The sequence below is a fragment of the Pelophylax lessonae genome (genome assembly GCF_965119305.1).
Source record: "Pelophylax lessonae genome assembly, chromosome: 6".
NCBI lineage: Eukaryota > Metazoa > Chordata > Amphibia > Anura > Ranidae > Pelophylax > Pelophylax lessonae.
The window spans coordinates 149,179,323-149,200,303 of NC_138773.1; positions in this window are offsets into that span (position 1 = coordinate 149,179,323).

Below are 20,981 nucleotides of genomic sequence, written 5' to 3' on the forward strand. Positions count from 1 at the left end.
AGAATTTGCTCATATCTCGCCCTGGACATGGAGGCAGAGTACATGCCCATATGGTGAAGTGGGCTAGTGGACCAATATAGCTGCAATTCACTCTGTTTGGTTATGCCCATGTTGAGGGAAAGGCCCAGAAAGATTTTAAATTCGGAAACCGTTATTGATTTCCAGCCGAATGGTCTGGCAAGGGGCGAATTTGGGTTTGCGGCGATAAATTGTTGTGCATATAAATTTGATTTATCCACAATAGATCTGAAAAGATCTTCTGTGAAGAACAGCTCAAAAAAGTTCAGGGGCGTAAAGCCAGCTGACTCCACATGGATTCCAGGTTGGGAGGGCACTATGGGCTCTACAGGCCTGTCTTTGAATACGCGGTGTCTGCGGGCCACTACTCGTACTAGCCACCGCACCAGCTTCAACTGCACTTATGGGACTCGCCACGTCACCAAGTGTTACTGCAGTGCTGGTTGTACTAGGTCCAGGGTGTACTAGGCCGCTGGCGCTTGCCATGTCACTAGAAGGATGAGCGGCACTAGTAACCACACTCTGCTCCATACGAGCACCCTGCGATTCCTGCATCTCAACAACTCCAGAATGGGGTCGGGAACGCCTGGGTCTAACAGGGACCCATCCGTCGTCGGGGCTATCTGTCAGGTAGCCTCTGCCGTCATCTGGTTCGTATACTGACCCTGATTCTGCCAGTGTAGCTTCCCCATCGCTATGATCTGACATGGCCAGTATACTATATACCTCTTCACCACTGTACCAACGTTTGGTCATTTTGGTAACTAAATTTACCAGTACAGTAGTGCAACTCACAGGTAATAAAAGCACCTAGTTGTCAAGGAATATTTCAAGCGCAACCAAAAAAAAATGCTAATGCTAGCAGGGATCAGGCCTGACTCTTCTAACCCAGAGGTTTTGTGTGTTGTGTTTTTTTGTAAGTGACAGTAATCTATTGATTACTACACTTGCTTGGGTGAAAGGGTTAAACACAGGTGCTGGCTGGAATCAGTGCTGATCGTGCAAACACTGCGTTTTGGGAACCCTAAACTATGGGGACGCTAGTATAGTTCTGATCAGATCAGATATTGATCTGTTCAAAGACTATACTAGTAATGGAAGTGTATGTGCGTGTGTGGTAATCAAGGGGTTATTTCTAACCATGCGCCGGGGATCTGCGCTTTTTTAGACTGACACTAACACTAGCTAATGTCACCTGTGTCACTAATAATAGTGATCAGAAAAAAACTGTACACTATAAAAGTGACACTGTGACAGGGCACGGAAGGGGTTAACTGGGGATGATCAGGGGGGGATCAGGGGGTTAAATCTTTATTGTGGGGGGTAGGCGGGGACCCTAAACCTCCTTTGGGATAGAAAATAACTTGCTAGCGCAAACTCAAGTCACAATCACACTAAAACAAAATACAGTAAAAACAGTATATTACTGTAATGTTCCGGTACCTTTGGTACCCTAAATTACTCTTTTCACAAGTGTATGCGCCCCACCATTCTCTTTTGGAAAGGTGCGCATACACCTTTAAGACTGAAGCTGTCATCACTCAGCGCCGGACTAGATGGCTATTTAAAGCGCCGGTTCTCACTCACATGTGTTCGTTCAAACACCCTTACCTGGATGCTAACTTGGCTTGAAGCTTTCGTGCTTGCAAGCATACCTCGCTGACGGAACCTCGCTGCGCTGATCCCTGCATCCCGCTTCCGGATCATCCGCTCCTCCTGAACCAACCTTCGGCTGTATTGCTATTAGTGCTAAGTACCCCGCAGGGGAACCCTCTATAAACTTATACTAAGCTTACACTATCTAGCTCTGCATAGTAAAGACTATTTATCACATCTGCATATCTAGATTGCTAGCTCTTAAGACTACTGCTACTTATTCCTGCACTGGGTTGATCACTCTTGTATGTCCACCTGCTACTCTGTCATCTGCTACCATACATGATTGCTAAACCTACCTGCATCCATCTGCTACTGTCTTACCTTCAAGTGTCTGTCACCTACCACCTCCACTCAACCTGTCTCTTAAATCTTCATCACTGTGTTACTACATACATAAAGTCACTCTAGGAACCAGCTTGTTGAGTGTGTGTATTTACTAGCTGAATTAAGACCTTCCACACATGATGAGTCATTGAGGTTGGGAATGGTATCTCAGCATCTCTCTTACATGACTACTGAAGTGGAATATTTCTGCAGCTGAAAATCCACACCATACATGAAACGCAGGAGCGTTACAGATTGAACGAACCTACAAATGGATTCAGCAGAAATAACCACTCAGGTGACACAATTAAAACAGCAAGTAACTGCGTTAATACACGCACTTGCTGAATTAAAAGAAGACAATCAGGCTCTGTCGCAGCAGGTAATTAGACTGACACAACTTACCTCTGCTCAGTCCCCTGAACCCAAGATAAATCCCCCTTTGGTATTTACAGGCGATCGCAAAAAATTTCGCGAATTTAAAAACGCATGTGAGTTACTTTTTTTGCTAAAACCTCGTACCTACCTTACTGATCACATTAAGGTTTGTACTATTATTTCTTACCTAACAGGCGATCCTCGAGCCTGGGCAGACTCTCTTTTTGAGAAAAACGACCAGCTTCTCAACTCCTATGCCTTGTTCCTAGCAGAACTCACTAGCCTATATGATGACCCCAATAGGCAGAGTACTGCTGATCTTCAATTAAGATCCTTGAAACAAGGAAGGAGGCCTGTAGAAGACTTTGTCGCGGAATTCAAGAGATGGACCCTTGATTCAGAATGGAATGATGCATCTCTGAAAACCCAATTTAGGCTTTGCCTATCAGAAGCCGTTAAGGACGAGCTCGCCCGAGCGGATCTACCAAAAACCCTGGATGCATTAATACAACTCAGTATTACCATAGATAGAAGACTACGAGAAAGAAAGGCTGAGAAAATGGAAATTCCATTATCCGTTTCCTCTCGGATTCCGGCCGTTAACCCCGTTCCTATGGAGGTAGGAACCATACGCCCACCGCTATCAACTATGGAAAAAGCCAAAAGACGATATGAAAATCTCTGCTTGTACTGTGCATCCCCGGATCACAAGATAAATGTCTGTCCCCTAGTCAAGAAAAAGAAGGGTGAGTGTTCACATGTCCTCCTAGGGGGATTGACAACTTCATTCACTAACCCTTACATTTTTGTTTGTTTGACATTACAGTGGGACCAGAACAGGATTACTACTAAGGCCATGATTGACACAGGATCTTGTGGAAATTATATTGATATATGTTTTGCTGCTTCAAATAAAATTCCTATTATTTCTAAACTTAAACCTGTCTCAGTAAGTCTTATTACCGGTGTTCCATTATCCTCTGGTCCAATCACCGATCAGACACAAGCACTTCTAGTCACTATTAACGAGTCTCATAGGGAGACTACTACCTTCGATTTAATACCTTCACCCCACTTTCCCATTGTGTTGGGACTTCCCTGGTTACACACACACCAACCAACCATAGATTGGAAGGAACGGTCCTTGGCCTTTCTCTCTTGCTATTGCGAGGATACGTGTAACCTCCCGTCTTCCGGGAAGATTCTGTCTATGGTGACAGATGAGATTGCACCACTATGTTATCAGGATCTTTCTGAGGTTTTTCTTGAGAAAAATGCTCAAGCATTACCTCCTCATCGAGACTATGATTGTAGCATTGATCTACTCCCAAATAGCAAATTGCCGTTCGGTCATGTTTATCCTCTTTCACAGGATGAACTTTCCCATCTCAAAACCTATTTGGATGAGAATTTGGAAAAAGGTTTTATTAGACCTTCCACTTCTTCCACAGCAGCAGGACTCTTTTTTGTTCGCAATAAGGACTCAAGTCTCAGACCTATCATCGACTACAGGAAATTGAATGCTATCACAATAAAAGATCGCTATCCTCTACCGCTTATCCCTGAGCTCATTGAGCAGGTGCGTGGAGCTACCTATTTTTCAAAATTGGACCTGAAAGGAGCAAACAATCTCATTCGAATCCGTGATGGAGACGAGTGGAAGACTGCATTCAGAACCAGATACGGATTGTTCGAATATCTTGTGATGCCATTCGGGCTATGCAACGCCCCTGCAGTTTTCCAACGATTTATAAACGATATTTTTAAAGACTTACTAGATGTCTGTGTTGTGGTATATCTGGACGATATACTTATATATTCACGATCCCTGTCTGAACACATAAGACATGTAAGACTTGTACTATCGAGATTGCTTGCACATAACCTTTATGTGAAACTGAAGAAATGCTTGTTTCATAAAGACGAGGTACTCTTTCTAGGCTACATCATATCCAAAACAGGAATCGAGATGGACATGAGTAAAATATCCTGCATTCAGGATTGGCCTACACCAACCACACGCAAGGCGCTACAGCGATTCCTGGGATTTTCAAATTTCTACAGGAAGTTCATTAAAAACTTTTCTGCTATTGTGAGACCCCTCACACAGCTCACTAGCATAAAAAAACCATTCAAATGGTCAGAAGAAGCCAGTAAAGCTTTTCACTTGTTAAAGACAAGGTTTACTTCCGCTCCCATATTACGCCATCCAGACCCATCCCTCCAATACATTCTGGAGGTAGATGCGTCAAACATGGCAGTAGGAGCAATACTCTCCCAACGACCAACCCACACTTCACCACTTCATCCAGTCGCCTTTTTTTCTAAATCCCTAAGCAGTCCCGAGATAAATTACCCCGTGGGTGAAAAGGAACTGCTTGCTATAAAATTGGCTCTGGAGAATTGGCGACATTTACTCAAAGGCACCCAATTACCAATAATTATATACACGGACCATAAAAACCTCCAATATCTTCAGACAAGCAAAACTCTCTCGCACCGACAGGTACGATGGTCACTATTCTTTCTAAGGTTTAACTTCCTAGTGACTTACACACCTGCAGATAAAAACAAAAAGGCGGATGCACTATCACGACTAACTGAAGAAAACTACTTTGAAATCCCTTCCGTTCCTATAATACCTCACAAACGCATTATTGGAGTTGTCCGTTTCTTGAAGGAAGAGGTTTTGCATGGTATAAGTTTGGATTCACCCCCACCACAACTAAATACTGATGCAGAAGGCTTCCTCTACTACAACGACAAACTTTACATACCACCTACCCTACGCACCAAGATCTTGGAATTATCTCATGATGTGCCTATGGCAGGACATATGGGTATGACAAAGACTCTTAATTTGATTTCCCGGCAATTCTGGTGGCCTGACATGAAAACATCTATACAAAAATTTGTCTCTTCATGCAATGTCTGTGCCAGGTCCAAAATTGACACTACGAGACCATCCGGTCTACTATGCAGTCTACCAATACCCCAAACTCCATGGGAAGTTTTGTCCTTGGACTTCATCGTAGAATTGCCTCTTTCCAAAGGATTTAATACCATCTTGGTGTCAGTGGACCATCTGACAAAGATGGCACATTTCATTGCTATTCGCAGACTACCTTCGTCCAAACAAACGGCAGAACTCCTGATGAAACATGTCTTTAGATTACATGGTATACCAAAAACTCTTCTGTCTGACCGTGGATCCCAATTTATTTCTAAGTTCTGGCAAGAACTATGTCACATACTACGGATCGAGCAGAAGCTCACTTCTCCTTACCATCCGCAGACCAACGGACAGACTGAAAGAGTCAACCAATGCATCGAGCAGTATTTACGTTGTTACACTTCTTACCAACAGGATGATTGGGTGGATCTTCTCCCTCTGGCAGAATTTGCCTACAACAACGCAACCCACAGTACAACCAAGCAGAGTCCGTTCTACTTGAACTATGGGTTTCATCCCTCTATTCTTCCACCACGCATCCTTCCTTCAAACAACCCAGTAGCCTCAGACTATCTTACCCAAATAAAGGATTCTCTGGGTTTATTAAATACTACCATTGCACACGCTCACAGTCAACAAAAGAAGTACTATGATCTTCGCAGAAGACCTTCTCCACAGTACACTATCGGGGACCTCGTTTGGCTCTCAACAAAAAATTTAAGACTGAAGATCCCTAGCAAAAAGCTTGGACCTCTGTTCTTGGGACCTTTCCCAATCAAAAAACTTATTGGAAAAGCTGCAGTACAGCTTACATTGCCAATAGACCTAAAAATCCATCCCATTTTCCATGTGTCGCTACTGAAGCCCCATGTTCCGGACCACGGAATAAGGCCTAATATTCCACCTCCGCCTCCTGTACAAGTTGAAGGTGGAGAAGAATACGAGATAAAAGAGATTCTGGATTCTCGTATCTACAGAAGAAGACTTCAGTACTTGGTTAGATGGAAGAACTATGGGCCCCAAGACGACACCTGGCTAAACACCTCTGAAATACATGCCCCTAGATTAATCCGCAATTTTCATGCGAGATACCCAGACAAACCAGCTCCAGAGGCCTTCAGGAGCCGGCCTTAAGGGGGGGGGGGTGTTGTAATGTTCCGGTACCTTTGGTACCCTAAATTACTCTTTTCACAAGTGTATGCGCCCCACCATTCTCTTTTGGAAAGGTGCGCATACACCTTTAAGACTGAAGCTGTCATCACTCAGCGCCGGACTAGATGGCTATTTAAAGCGCCTGTTCTCACTCACATGTGTTCGTTCAAACACCCTTACCTGGATGCTAACTTGGCTTGAAGCTTTCGTGCTTGCAAGCATACCTCACTGACGGAACCTCGCTGCGCTGATCCCTGCATCCCGCTTTCGGATCATCCGCTCCTCCTGAACCAACCTTCGGCTGTATTGCTATTAGTGCTAAGTACCCCGCAGGGGAACCCTCTATAAACTTATACTAAGCTTACACTATCTAGCTCTGCATAGTAAAGACTATTTATCACATCTGCATATCTAGATTGCTAGCTCTTAAGACTACTGCTACTTATTCCTGCACTGGGTTGATCACTCTTGTATGTCCACCTGCTACTCTGTCATCTGCTACCATACATGATTGCTAAACCTACCTGCATCCATCTGCTACTGTCTTACCTTCAAGTGTCTGTCACCTACCACCTCCACTCAACCTGTCTCTTAAATCTTCATCACTGTGTTACTACATACATAAAGTCACTCTAGGAACCAGCTTGTTGAGTGTGTGTATTTACTAGCTGAATTAAGACCTTCCACACATGATGAGTCATTGAGGTTGGGAATGGTATCTCAGCATCTCTCTTACATGACTACTGAAGTGGAATATTTCTGCAGCTGAAAATCCACACCATACATGAAACACAGGAGCGTTACAATTACATGTGTATTAGTGTGCAATGTGACAGGGGGGAAGGGGTTAACTGGATGTGATCAGGGGGGGGGGTCAGGGGGTTAAATCTTTATTGGGAGGGGGTGGCGGGTATCCTGAGGATAAAAGGAACAGTGGCAAGCACTAAACCTGGTCACAAGTCACACTTATACGGGTATATAGAAAATGCTATATACTGTATACAGTGTGTGTTGTGAAAGGGGGTGTAGGGGTGATCAGGGGGGGATCAGGGGGTTAAATCTTTATTGGAGCGGTGTCGGGGACCCTAAACCTCCTTTGGAACAGAAACTACCTCTATAGCGCTAATTCAGGTCACAAACACACTAATACAAAATACAGAAAAACAGTATATTACCTTTGTATTAGTGTGCAATGTGACAGGGGGGAAGGGGTTAACTGTGGGTGATCAGGGGGGGATCAGGGGGTTAAATCTTTATTGGGGGGGGTGATGGGTATTTTAATTGAAAAAGGGAGGGCCGCAAGCACTACACCTGGTCACAAATTACACTTATATGGGTATTTAGGAAAATGCTATATACTGTATACAGTGTGTGTTGTGACAGAGGGTGTAGGGGTGATCGGGGGGGGGATCAGGGGGTTAAATCTTTATTGGGGGGATGGCGGGGACCCTAAACCTCCTTTGGGACAGAAACAAAGTCGCTAGCGCTAATTCAGGTCACAAACACACCAATACAAAATACAAAAACACAATATATTACCTTTGTATTAGTGTGCAATGTGACAGGGGGGGAAGGGGTTAACTGGGGGTGATCAGGGGGGGGATCTGGAGGGATCAGGGGGTTAAATCTTTATTGGGGGGGTGGCGGGTATTTTAAGTGAAAAAGGGGGGGGGGGTCACAAGCGCTACACCTGGTCACAAATCACACTTATACAGGTATATAGGAAAATGCTATATGCTGTATACAGTGTGTGTTGTGACAGGGGGTCTAGGGGTTAACTTGGGGGCGATCGGGGGTTAAATGTGCCTATCTAAGTGTACAAGTGTGTGCTTGTGCAGTTACTCACAGTTAGATGTGCTCTCCTCTCACGCTGGATCCAAAAAGGATCATGGGAGGGGAGGACACATCTTTTCTGAGCTTGGGTTTACATTTCACAGGCTCAGTATGTAATCTGATTGGGCAGAACCAATCTACAGGTCCAGGCCGAAAATGATTGGCCTGGACCTGATGACTGATTGGTTCTGAACCCAATCAAGCCATCGGTGGTGGCGGGGGGGGGGGGGGGCGCGGGAGTGCGCACAGGACCGGCGGGAAGTGCCGTCGTAGACCTACGTTACTTTGCCTGGCCGGGGCTGACTGCCGACGTAGATTGTCGTGCGGCGGTCGGCAAGTGGTTAAAATGATCATCCTTCCAAAACTTCTATACCCTCACTTTAAGAATACCGGAAACCTTTTTTAAAACCCTAAATGAAGTTGAGCTTGCATGTGTGGCATGGCCGCAAACCAAGGTGCACTTATGAAACCATCACAAAACACAAAAATGTAGGAGGTATGAGCTTCCCTGACACAAAAGATTACTATATGGCAGTAATATTGGATCAAATCAGACACTGGGTCACACCTATATTTAACAAACAAAGGCAATCCATTGAGCAACTATTCCTACCAGAAGGGAACTTAAGCTCATTCCTACTAGCCCAATCAATCCTCACACAGTCGAGAAAACTAGAACACCCTAAAATCTCAGCTGTGGCAGAAGCTTGGAAATTCTTTTGATGCAATACATCTTTAGCGGATAACAACCAATGTATAACCACACTGTCAGAACTATTATGAAGAAATAGACATATTTTCATAAATTGCATATGGAGATTTAAGACTAAATAAGCCCCAAAACAGGTTTAAACCCAGGTCATTCACAAAGGTCTTAAGACAGAACATCCTCTGTTTTTGTCACCATCTTGAAGGGTTGTAAACTGGCTATGTGCTGAAATGAAAGATAAAAGCCAAGGACAGGTATATTCTATGGTCAAAAATAGATTGTAATTGAAGAGCCTTTAATGCAGGGGCGGATCCAGGGGGGGGGGGACAGGGAAATTGCCCCCCCACTGACATCCAAAAGAGCTGCCCTGTTTGCTCCACGCTGTCTGCAAATGGGGGCCCCGATAATGGCACCGCAGAGTCCACTAGGGACACACTGTATTAGCCAGAAGCCAGCAGCAGAGGGGGGCGGGGCAGGGCCCGAAGCTACACTGACAATCTGACCCCGCCCCTTGCAGCCTGTGCACTCAGTAAGGAGCTGTTGGAGTAGGAGCCGAGAGCCCCACCCGGACTTCTGCATTCCCCAGCCAGCAAAGAGGGGGCAGGGCCAGGAGCTCCAGTGATGCTCTGACCCCGCCCCATGCAGCCTGTGTACTCTGGATGGAGTAGAAGGAGAGGAGATTTGAGTGGATGCCCCGCCCCCGGACCTCTAAAGTTGCTTGATAGCCAGGCATTTCTTTCCCTCCATAGACAACATGACTACTATCCTGAAACCCTGAACTGTTCAAGTGCAAATCTGTGCATTTCTGAAAGGTCTTTGACTGTCTCCTGTACTGTGTCCGAAGTCCCTGACCATATCCTGTACAGTGTCCGCCATCTCTGGCCATCTCCTGTACTGTGTCCACTATCTCTTACTGTCTCCTGTACTGTGTCCGCCATCTCTGACCGTCTCCTGTACCATGTCTGCAGCCTCTGACCATCTCCTGAACTGTGTCCGCCATCTCTGACTGTCTCCTGTACTGTGTTCGCCTTCTCTGACCATCTCCTGTACTGTGTCCGCCGTCTCTAAGCATCTCCTGTACCGTGTCTGCAGCCTCTGACCATCTCCTGTACTGTGTCAGCTGTCTGACCATCTCCTGTACCATGTCTGCAGCCTCTGACCATCTCCTGTACTGCATCCGCCGTCTCTGACCGTCTCCTGTATTGCGTCTGCAGTCTCTGACCATCTCCTGTACTGTGTCCGCCGTCACTGACCATCTCCTGTACCGTGTCCGCTGTCTCTGACCGTCTCCTGTACTGTGTCCACCGTCTCTAAGAGTCTCTTGTACCATGTCTGGAGCCTCTGACAATCTCCTGTACTGTGTCCGCCATCCCAGATCGTCTCCTGTACTGTGTCCGCCGTCTCTGACCATGACCTGTACTAAGTCTGCAGTCTCTGACCATCTCCTGTACCATGTCTGCAGTCTCTGACCATCTCCTGTACTATGTGTGCTGTCTCTGACCGTCTCCTGTACTGTGTGCGCTGTCTCTGACCGTCTCCTGTACCGTGTCTGCAGTCTCTGACCATCTCCTGTACTATGTGTGCTCTCTGACTGTCTCCTGTACTGTGTCCACCGTCTCTGACCGTCTCCTGTACCATGTCCGCCGTCTCTGTCCGTCTCCTGTAGTGTGTCCGCCGTCTCTGACTGTCTCCTGTAATGTGTCCGCCGTCTCTGACCGTCTCCTGTACTACTGTATGTCCGCAGTCTCTGACCATCTCCTGTACCATTTCTGCAGTCTCTGACCGTCTCCTGTACTGTGTCCGCCATCTGACCGCCTCCTGTACAATGTCTGCAGCCTCTGACCATCTTGTGCACCGTGTCTGCCGTCTCTGACTGTCTCCTGTACTGTGTCTGCCTTCTCTGATCATCTCCTATACCATGTCTGCAGCCTCTGACCATCTCCTGTACTGTGTCTGCCATAAATGACCATCTCCTGTACTGTGTCTGCAGTCTCTGACCTTCTCCTGTACTGTGTTTGCTGTCTCTAACTATCTCCTGTACCATGTCTGCAGCCTCTGACCGTCTCCTGTACTGTGTCCACTGTCTCTGACTTTCTCCTGTACTATGTCTGCAGTCTCTGACCATCTCCTGTACTATGTCTGCAGTCACTGACGGTCTCCTGTACTTTGTCCGTCATCTGGCTGCCTCCTGTACCACGTCTGCAGCCTCTGACCGTCTCCTGTACCATGTCCGCAGTCACTGACCATCTCCTGTACTGTGTCCGCCGTCTCTGACCATCACCTTTACTAAGTCTGCAGTCTCTGATCATCTCCTTTACTATGTCTGCAGTCTCTGACCATCTCCTGTACTATGTGTGCCATCTCTGACTGTCTCCTTTACTGTGTCCGTAGCCTCTGACAGTCTCCTGTAGTGTGTCTGCAGCCTCTGACAGTGTCCTGTAGCGTGTCCGCAACTTCTGACAGTCTCCTGTAGTATGTCAACCATGTCAACCGTCTCTGACTGTCTCCTGTACTGTGTCTGCCGTCTCTGACCGCCCCCTGTACTGTGTCCGCAGTCTCTGACTATCTAATGTACTGTGTCCGCAGTCTCTGACCACCTCCTGTACTGTGTTCGCAGTCTCTGACCATCTAATGTACTGTGTCCGCAGTCTCTGACCATCTAATGTACTGTGTCCGCAGTCTCTGACCATCTCCTGTACTGTGTCCGCAGTCTCTGACCTCCTTTACAGTGTCCACTGTCTCTGACCGTCTCCTGTACTGTGTCTGCTGTCTCTTACGGTCTCCTGTACTGTGTCTGCCGTCTCTTACGGTCTCCTGTAGTGTGTCCGCTGTCTCTGACTTTCACCTGTACTACTGTATGTCCGCAGTCTCTGACCATCTCCTGTACCATTTCTGCAGTCTCTGACCGTCTCCTGTACTGTGTCCACCATCTCTGACCGTCTCCTGTACTGTGTCCACAGTCTCTGACCTTCTCATGTACTGTGTCTGCTGTCTCTGACCATCTCCTGTACCATTTCTGCAGTCTCTGACCGTCTCCTGTACTGTGTCCGCCATCTGACCACCTTCTGTACCATGTCGGCAGCCTCTTATCTCCTGCACCGTGTCCGCCGTCTCTGACCGTCTCCTGTACTGTGTCTGTTGTCTCTGACCATCTCCTGTATCATGTCTGCAGCCTCTGACCATCTCCTGTACTGTGTTCGCCATCTCTGACCGTCTCCTGTACTGTGCCCACAGTCTCTGACCTTCTCCTGTACTGTGTCCGCAGTCTCTGACCTTCTCCTATACTGTGTCCGCCGTTCTGACCATCTCCTGTACTGTGTCTGCCGTGTCTGACTGTCTCCTGTACCGTGTCCGCCGTCTCTAACCATCACCTGTACTATGTCTGCAGTCTCTGACCATCTCCTGTACTATGTCTGCAGTCTCTGACCATCTCCTGTACTATGTGTGCTGTCTCTGACTGTCTCCTGTACTGTGTCCGCCATCTCTGACCGTCTCCTGTAGTGTGTCTGCCGTCTCTGACTGTCTCCTGTAATGTGTCCGCAGTCTCTGACCATATCCTGTACCATTTCTGCAGTCTCTGACCGTCTCCTGTACTGTGTCCGCCATCTGACCGCCTCCTGTACCATGTCTGCAGCCTCTGACCATCTCCTGCACCATGTCTGCCGTCTCTGACTGTCTCCTGTACTGTGTCTGCCTTCTCTGATCATCTCCTATACCATGTCCGCAGCCTCTGACCATCTCCTGCACCGTGTCTGCCGTCTCTGACTGTCTCCTGTACTGTGTCTGCCTTCTCTGATCATCTCCTATACCATGTCCGCAGCCTCTGACCATCTCCTGTACTGTGTCCACCATATATGACCGTCTCCTTTACCATGTCTGCAGCCTCTGACCATCTCCTGTACCGTGTCTGCCGTCTCTGACTGTCTCCTGTACTGTGTCTGCCTTCTCTGATCATCTCCTATACCATGTCTGCTGTTATACCTGAAGGGTTTCACATGTACTGTCACTTTAAGGCTGGCTCCACCCAGGAGTGATGACAGGGGTCAAGGGGCAGAGTGGCCATCTTGGAGACATGTAGGAGATGTGTGGTTATGCAGAGCTGTCCTGTGATCCATGTTGTAGTGTACAGAGAGTCCTGAATAAACAACCGTTGTTCCAGACCAGAGTCCTGTGTCTCTCACAACACGGAGAATATAACAGTGGCGACGAGGATGGGATTTACAAGGTTACTATCCGTGTGAGAAAAGGAAAGGAGGAAAAAAAACCTGGTTTGTCAGCTGGATACAAACACCCACAGAGCTCAGCAGGAAAATGTCATTGATCGGGACATTAAGTGAATTTGATGGAGAACAGACATCGTGGAGTTCCTGGATTGAGAGACTAGAACAGTATTTTTATGCAAATGCCATCCCAGGCGACTGGCAAGTAGCAGTATTTCTGACACTGGTTGGTGCTAGGACATATGACACTCTTAGGGATCTCCTTTTCCCTGAAAAACCAGCAACTAAGACTTTGGCAGAGCTCCTGACACTGTTAGGGAATCACTTCCAGCCTAAACCACTAGAGATTGCAGAGAGATTCAGGTTCTATCAGCGGCAGCAGCAGCCGGGTGAAGATATTAAGGCTTATGTGCTCGCCCTTCGCAGACTAGCCTCATCCTGTTCTTTTGGGGAGTATTTACCGACTGAACTGAGGGATAAGTTTGTCATGGGACTAAATAGTGAGTCTCGCCAAAAGAGACTGTTAACAGAGGAAGACCTTACCCTTACAAAGGCAATTGAGATAGCTTCAGTGATGGAAATGGCTGTGAAAGATACAGAGGCATTGAACCCCCAGAGCAGAAGGGAAGAGGTTAAAGAGGAAGTTTTCAGAACAGCAGTCAAGCCAACTGCAGCTAACTGTAAATATAGACCCTCACCAACCCGGGATTTAGCTTGCTACCGTTGTGGGAATACAGACCATGATCACAAAGTCTGCCGGTTTAAGGATCAGCTCTGTCATAATTGTGTTAAGGTAGGCCATCTGAAACGAGTCTGCCGTAGTAAGAAGGTGCGAAATAAAAAACCTCTGAACACCAGGACAAAGGCATATATGGTGGGAAGATATACATCGTCATCGGAATCAGAGGATGAGGAAGTGCTCCACAGATTGGACATACATCATATGCATTCAGCACCCTCAGCAATGACTGTAGAGGTAACCGTGGAAGGAAAGAAACTCAGGATGGATGTAGACACAGGAGCAGCAGTTTCAGTTATCACCCAGAAACAATGGAGAAAACTTCTGATCCGAACAACTGTCCCTCCAACACCAATCAAACTGCAGACATACTCAAAGCAGATACTCCACCCACTGGGTTATGTGAAAGTACAGGTATCCTACAAGGGTCAGACAAAGAGAATGCCATTGCATATCCTAGAACATGGGGGACCCCCTCTCTTTGGGAGAGACTGGATTGCTCACTTTGGCATGCCAGACATTGCCATAAACCCCTGCAACACCGTGACCATCCCATCAAGAGATAACGAGGGATGGCTGGAATCCCTGAAACAGCGATTCCCACAAGTCTTTGATCACCATTTGGGAAAAATAAAGCATGACTGTGTGAGACTCAGGCTGAAACCCAATGCCCAGCCTAGGTTCTTCAAAGCTCGGACGGTACCTTTTGCACTCCGAGCAGGTGTGGAAGCTGAACTAAGCCGGCTGGAGGAACAAGGTGTCATCTCAAAGGTAGAGCATAGCGAGTGGGCATCACCAGTTGTACCAGTAAAGAAAGCGAATGGGGACTTACGCATTTGTTGCGATTTCCGCATTGGCACTAAATTCTCAACTGGAGATAGACCAGTATCCCCTACCCTGAGTAGATGAAATTTTTGCCTCTCTTGCAGGAGGTCAAGAGTTCACCAAGCTTGACCTCAGGCAAGCTTATTTACAGTTTGAGGTCCACCCTTCGTCCCGCAAGTTTCTAACCATCAACACTCACAAGGGACTGTATGAATACAATCGGAAGGTGTTTGGGGTAGCCTCCGCCCCAGCCATTTGGCAACGCAAAATGGATGAGATTTTGGCGGACATTCCTTTCACACAGTGCCTGTTAGATGACATGCTCATCACGGGCCTGACGGACAGGGAACACAAGCATAACGTGGAGCTTGTGTTGGCGAGACTCCAAGAGCAGGGTCTAAAAGTGAACTTAGCGAAATGCCAATTCATGGTACCTAAATTGGAGTTTTGTGGCCACCTTGTGGATGCAGAGGGTATACACACCACAGAAGCCAAAGTTGATGCTTTAGTAAAAGCTCCAGCCCCAACCAACGTCCAACAGCTGTGATCATACCTGGGCTTGTTGAACTATTACCACAAATTCCTGCCGGATCTAGCACACACTTTGTTTCCATTAAACAAGCTTTTGGAGAATGAAGAACAGCTCAAAAAAGTTCAGGGGCGTAAAGCCAGCTGACTCCACATGGATTCCAGGTTGGGCAGTGAATGGGGGAAGTACTGGCGCTGTAGAATCAGTGGGTTGCCAATTGGGATATGCCAGCGCATCAGGGAGGGCACTATGGGCTCTACAGGCCTGTCTTTGAATACGCGGTGTCTGCGGGCCACTACTCGTACTAGCCACCGCACCAGCTTCAACTGCAGTGCTGGTTGTACTAGGTCCAGGGTGTACTAGGCCGCTGGCGCTTGCCATGTCACTAGAAGGATGAGCGGCACTAGTAACCACACTCTGCTCCATACGAGCACCCTGCGATTCCTGCATCTCAACAACTCCAGAATGGGGTCGGGTACGCCTGGGTCTAACAGGGACCCATCCGTCATCAGGGCTATCTGTCAGGTAGCCTCTGCCGTCATCTGGTTCATATACTGACCCTGATTCTGCCAGTGTAGCTTCCCCATCGCTATGATCTGACATGGCCAGTATACTATATACCTCTTCACCACTGTACCAACGTTTGGTCATTTTGGTAACTAAATTTACCAGTACAGTAGTGCGACTCACAGGTAATAAAAGCACCTGGTTGTCAAGGAAAATTTCAAGCGCTACCAAAAAAAAATGCTAATGCTAGCAGGGATCAGGCCTGACTCTTCTAACCCAGCGGTTTTGTGTGTTGTGTTTTTTTGTAAGTGACAGTAATCTATTGATTACTACACTTGCTTGGGTGAAAGGGTTAAACGCAGGTGCTGGCTGGAATCAGTGCTGATCGTGCAAACACTGCGTTTTGGGAACCCTAAACTATGGGGACGCTAGTATAGTTCTGATCAGATCAGATATTGATCTGTTCAAAGACTATACTAGTAATGGAAGTGTATGTGCGTGTGTGGTAATCAAGGGGTTATTTCTAACTATGCGCCGGGGATCTGCGCTTTTTTAGACTGACACTAACACTAGCTAATGTCACCTGTGTCACTAATAATAGTGATCAGAAAAAAAACTGTACACTATAAAAGTGACACTGTGACAGGGCACGGAAGGGGTTAACTGGGGGTGATCAGGGGGGGATCAGGGGGTTAAATCTTTATTGTGGGGGGTAGGCGGGGACCCTAAACCTCCTTTGGGATAGAAACTAACTTGCTAGCGCAAACTCAAGTCACAATCACACTAAAACAAAATACAGTAAAAACAGTATATTACATGTGTATTAGTGTGCAATGTGACAGGGGGGAAGGGGTTAACTGGATGTGATCAGGGGGGGGGGGTCAGGGGGTTAAATCTTTATTGGGAGGGGGTGGCGGGTATCCTAAGGATAAAAGGAACAGTGGCAAGCGCTAAACCTGGTCACAAGTCACACTTATACGGGTATATAGAAAATGCTATATACTGTATACAGTGTGTGTTGTGAAAGGGGGTGTAGGGGTGATCAGGGGGGGATCAGGGGGTTAAATATTTATTGGAGCGGTGTCGGGGACCCTTAACCTCCTTTGGGACAGAAACTACCTCTATAGCGCTAATTCAGGTCACAAACACACTAATACAAAATACAGAAAAACAGTATATTACCTTTGTATTAGTTTGCAATGTGACAGGGGGGAACGGGTTAACTGTGGGTGATCAGGGTGGGATCAGGGGGTTAAATCTTTATTGGGGGGGGGGTGATGGGTATTTTAAGTGAAAAAGGGAGGGCCGCAAGCACTACACCTGGTCACAAATTACACTTATACGGGTATATAGGAAAATGCTATATACTGTATACAGTGTGTGTTGTGACAGAGGGTGTAGGGGTGATCGGGGGGGGGGATCAGGGGGTTAAATCTTTATTGGGGGGGTGGCGGGGACCCTAAACCTCCTTTGGGACAGAAACAAAGTCGCTAGCGCTAATTCAGGTCACAAACACACCAATACAAAATACAAAAACACAATATATTACCTTTGTATTAGTGTGCAATGTGACAGGGGGGAAGGGGTTAACTGGGGGTCATCAGGGGGGGGATCAGGAGGGATCAGGGGGTTAAATCTTTATTGGGGGGTGGCGGGTATTTTAAGTGAAAAAGGGGGGGGTCGCAAGCGCTACACCTGCCACAAATCACACTTATACAGGTATATAGGAAAATGCTATATGCTGTATACAGTGTGTGTTGTGACAGGGGGTCTAGGGGTTAACTTGGGGGGCGATCGGGGGTTAAATGTGCCTATCTAAGTGTACAAGTGTGTGCTTGTGCAGTTACTCACAGTTAGATGTGCTCTCCTCTCACGCTGGATCCAAAAAGGATCATGGGAGGGGAGGACACATCTTTTCTGAGCTTGGGTTTACATTTCACAGGCTCAGCATGTAATCTGATTGGGCAGAACCAATCTACAGGTCCAGGCCGAAAATGATTGGCCTGGACCTGATGACTGATTGGTTCTGAACCCAATCAAGCCATCGGCGGTGGCGGGGGGGGGGGGGGGGCGCGGGAGTGCGCACAGGACCGGCGGGAAGTGCCGTCGTAGACCTACGTTACTTTGCCTGGCCGGGGCTGACTGCCGACGTAGATTGTCGTGCGGCGGTCGGCAAGTGGTTAAAATGATCATCCTTCCAAAACTTCTATACCCTCACTTTAAGAATACCGGAAACCTTTTTTAAAACCCTAAATGAAGTTGAGCTTGCATGTGTGGCATGGCCGCAAACCAAGGTGCACTTATGAAACCATCACAAAACACAAAAATGTAGGAGGTATGAGCTTCCCTGACACAAAAGATTACTATATGGCAGTAATATTGGATCAAATCAGACACTGGGTCACACCTATATTTAACAAACAAAGGCAATCCATTGAGCAACTATTCCTACCAGAAGGGAACTTAAGCTCATTCCTACTAGCCCAATCAATCCTCACACAGTCGAGAAAACTAGAACACCCTACAATCTCAGCTGTGGCGGAAGCTTGGAAATTCTTTTGATGCAATACATCTTTAGCGGATAACAACCAATGTATAACCACACTGTCAGAACTATTATGAAGAAATAGACATATTTTCATAAATTGCATATGGAGATTTAAGACTAAATAAGCCCCAAAACAGGTTTAAACCCAGGTCATTCACAAAGGTCTTAAGACAGAACATCCTCTGTTTTTGTCACCATCTTGAAGGGTTGTAAACTGGCTATGTGCTGAAATGAAAGATAAAAGCCAAGGACAGGTATATTCTATGGTCAAAAATAGATTGTAATTGAAGAGCCTTTAATGCAGGGGCGGATCCAGGGGGGGGGGGACAGGGAAATTGCCCCCCCACTGACATCCAAAAGAGCTGCCCTGTTTGCTCCACGCTGTCTGCAAATGGGGGCCCCGATAATGGCACCGCAGAGTCCACTAGGGACACACTGTATTAGCCAGAAGCCAGCAGCAGAGGTGGGCGGGGCAGGGCCCGAAGCTACACTGACAATCTGACCCCGCCCCTTGCAGCCTGTGCACTCAGTAAGGAGCTGTTGGAGTAGGAGCCGAGAGCCCCACCCGGACTTCTGCATTCCCCAGCCAGCAAAGAGGGGGCAGGGCCAGGAGCTCCAGTGATGCTCTGACCCCGCCCCATGCAGCCTGTGTACTCTGGATGGAGTAGAAGGAGAGGAGATTTGAGTGGATGCCCCGCCCCCGAACCTCTAAAGTTGCCTGATGGCCAGGCATTTCTTTCCCTCCATAGACAACATGACTACTATCCTGAAACCCTGAGCTGTTCAAGTGCAAATCTGTGCATTTCTGAAAGGTCTTTGACTGTCTCCTGTACTGTGTCCGAAGTCCCTGACCATATCCTGTACAGTGTCTGCCATCTCTGGCCATCTCCTGTACTGTGTCCACTATCTCTTACTGTCTCCTGTACTGTGTCCGCCATCTCTGACCGTCTCCTGTACCATGTCTGCAGCCTCTGACCATCTCCTGAACTGTGCCCGCCATCTCTGACTGTCTCCTGTACTGTGTTCGCCTTCTCTGACCATCTCCTGTACTGTGTCCGCCGTCTCTAAGCATCTCCTGTACCGTGTCTGCAGCCTCTGACCATCTCCTGTACTGTGTCAGCTGTCTGACCATCTCCTGTACCATGTCTGCAGCCTCTGACCATCTCCTGTACTGCATCCGCCGTCTCTGACCGTCTCCTGTATTGCGTCTGCAGTCTCTGACCATCTCCTGTACTGTGTCCGCCGTCACTGACCATCTCCTGTACCGTGTCCGCTGTCTCTGACCATCTCCTGTACTGTGTCCACCATCTCTAAGAGTCTCTTGTACCATGTCTGGAGCCTCTGACAATCTCCTGTACTGTGTCCGCCATCCCAGATCGTCTCCTGTACTGTGTCCGCCGTCTCTGACCATGACCTGTACTAAGTCTGCAGTCTCTGACCATCTCCTGTACTATGTCTGCAGTCTCTGACCATCTCCTGTACTATGTGTGCTTTCTCTGACCGTCTCCTGTACTGTGTGCGCTGTCTCTGACTGTCTCCTGTAATGTGTCCGCCGTCTCTGACCGTCTCCTGTAGTGTGTCCGCCGTCTCTGACTGTCTCCTGTACTGTGTCCGCCATCTGACCGCCTCCTGTACCATGTCTGCAGCCTCTGACCATCTTGTGCACCGTGTCTGCCGTCTCTGACTGTCTCCTGTACTGTGTCTGCCTTCTCTGATCATCTCCTATACCATGTCTGCAGCCTCTGACCATCTCCTGTACTGTGTCTGCCATAAATGACCATCTCCTGTACTGTGTCTGCAGTCTCTGACCTTCTCCTGTACTGTGTTTGCTGTCTCTGACCATCTCCTGTACCATGTCTGCAGCCTCTGACCGTCTCCTGTACTGTGTCCACTGTCTCTGACTTTCTCCTGTACTAGGTCTGCAGTCTCTGACGGTCTCCTGTACTTTGTCCGTCGTCTGGCTGCCTCCTGTACCACATCTGCAGCCTCTGACCGTCTCCTGTACCTTGTCCGCCATCTCTGACCGTCTCCTGTACTGTGTCCGCCATCTCTGACTTTCTCCTGTACCATGTCCGCAGTCACTGACCATCTCCTGTACTGTGTCCTCCGTCTCTGACCATCACCTTTACTAAGTCTGCAGTCTCTGATCATCTCCTTTACTATGTCTTCAGTCTCTGACCATCTCCTGTACTATGTGTGCCGTCTCTGACTGTCTCCTTTACTGTGTCCGTAGCCTCTGACAGTCTCCTGTAGTGTGTCTGCAGCCTCTGACAGTGTCCTGTAGCGTGTCCTCAACTTCTGACAGTCTCCTGTAGTATGTCAACCATGTCAACCGTCTCTGACTGTCTCCTGTACTGTGTCTGCCGTCTCTGACCGCCCCCTGTACTGTGTCCGCAGTCTCTGACCATCTAATGTACTGTGTCCGCAGTCTCTGACCACCTCCTGTACTGTGTTCGCAGTCTCTGACCATCTAATGTACTGTGTCCGCAGTCTCTGACCATCTCCTGTACTGTGTCCGCAGTCTCTGACCATCTCCTGTACTGTGTCCGCAGTCTCTGACCTCCTTTACAGTGTCCACTGTCTCTGA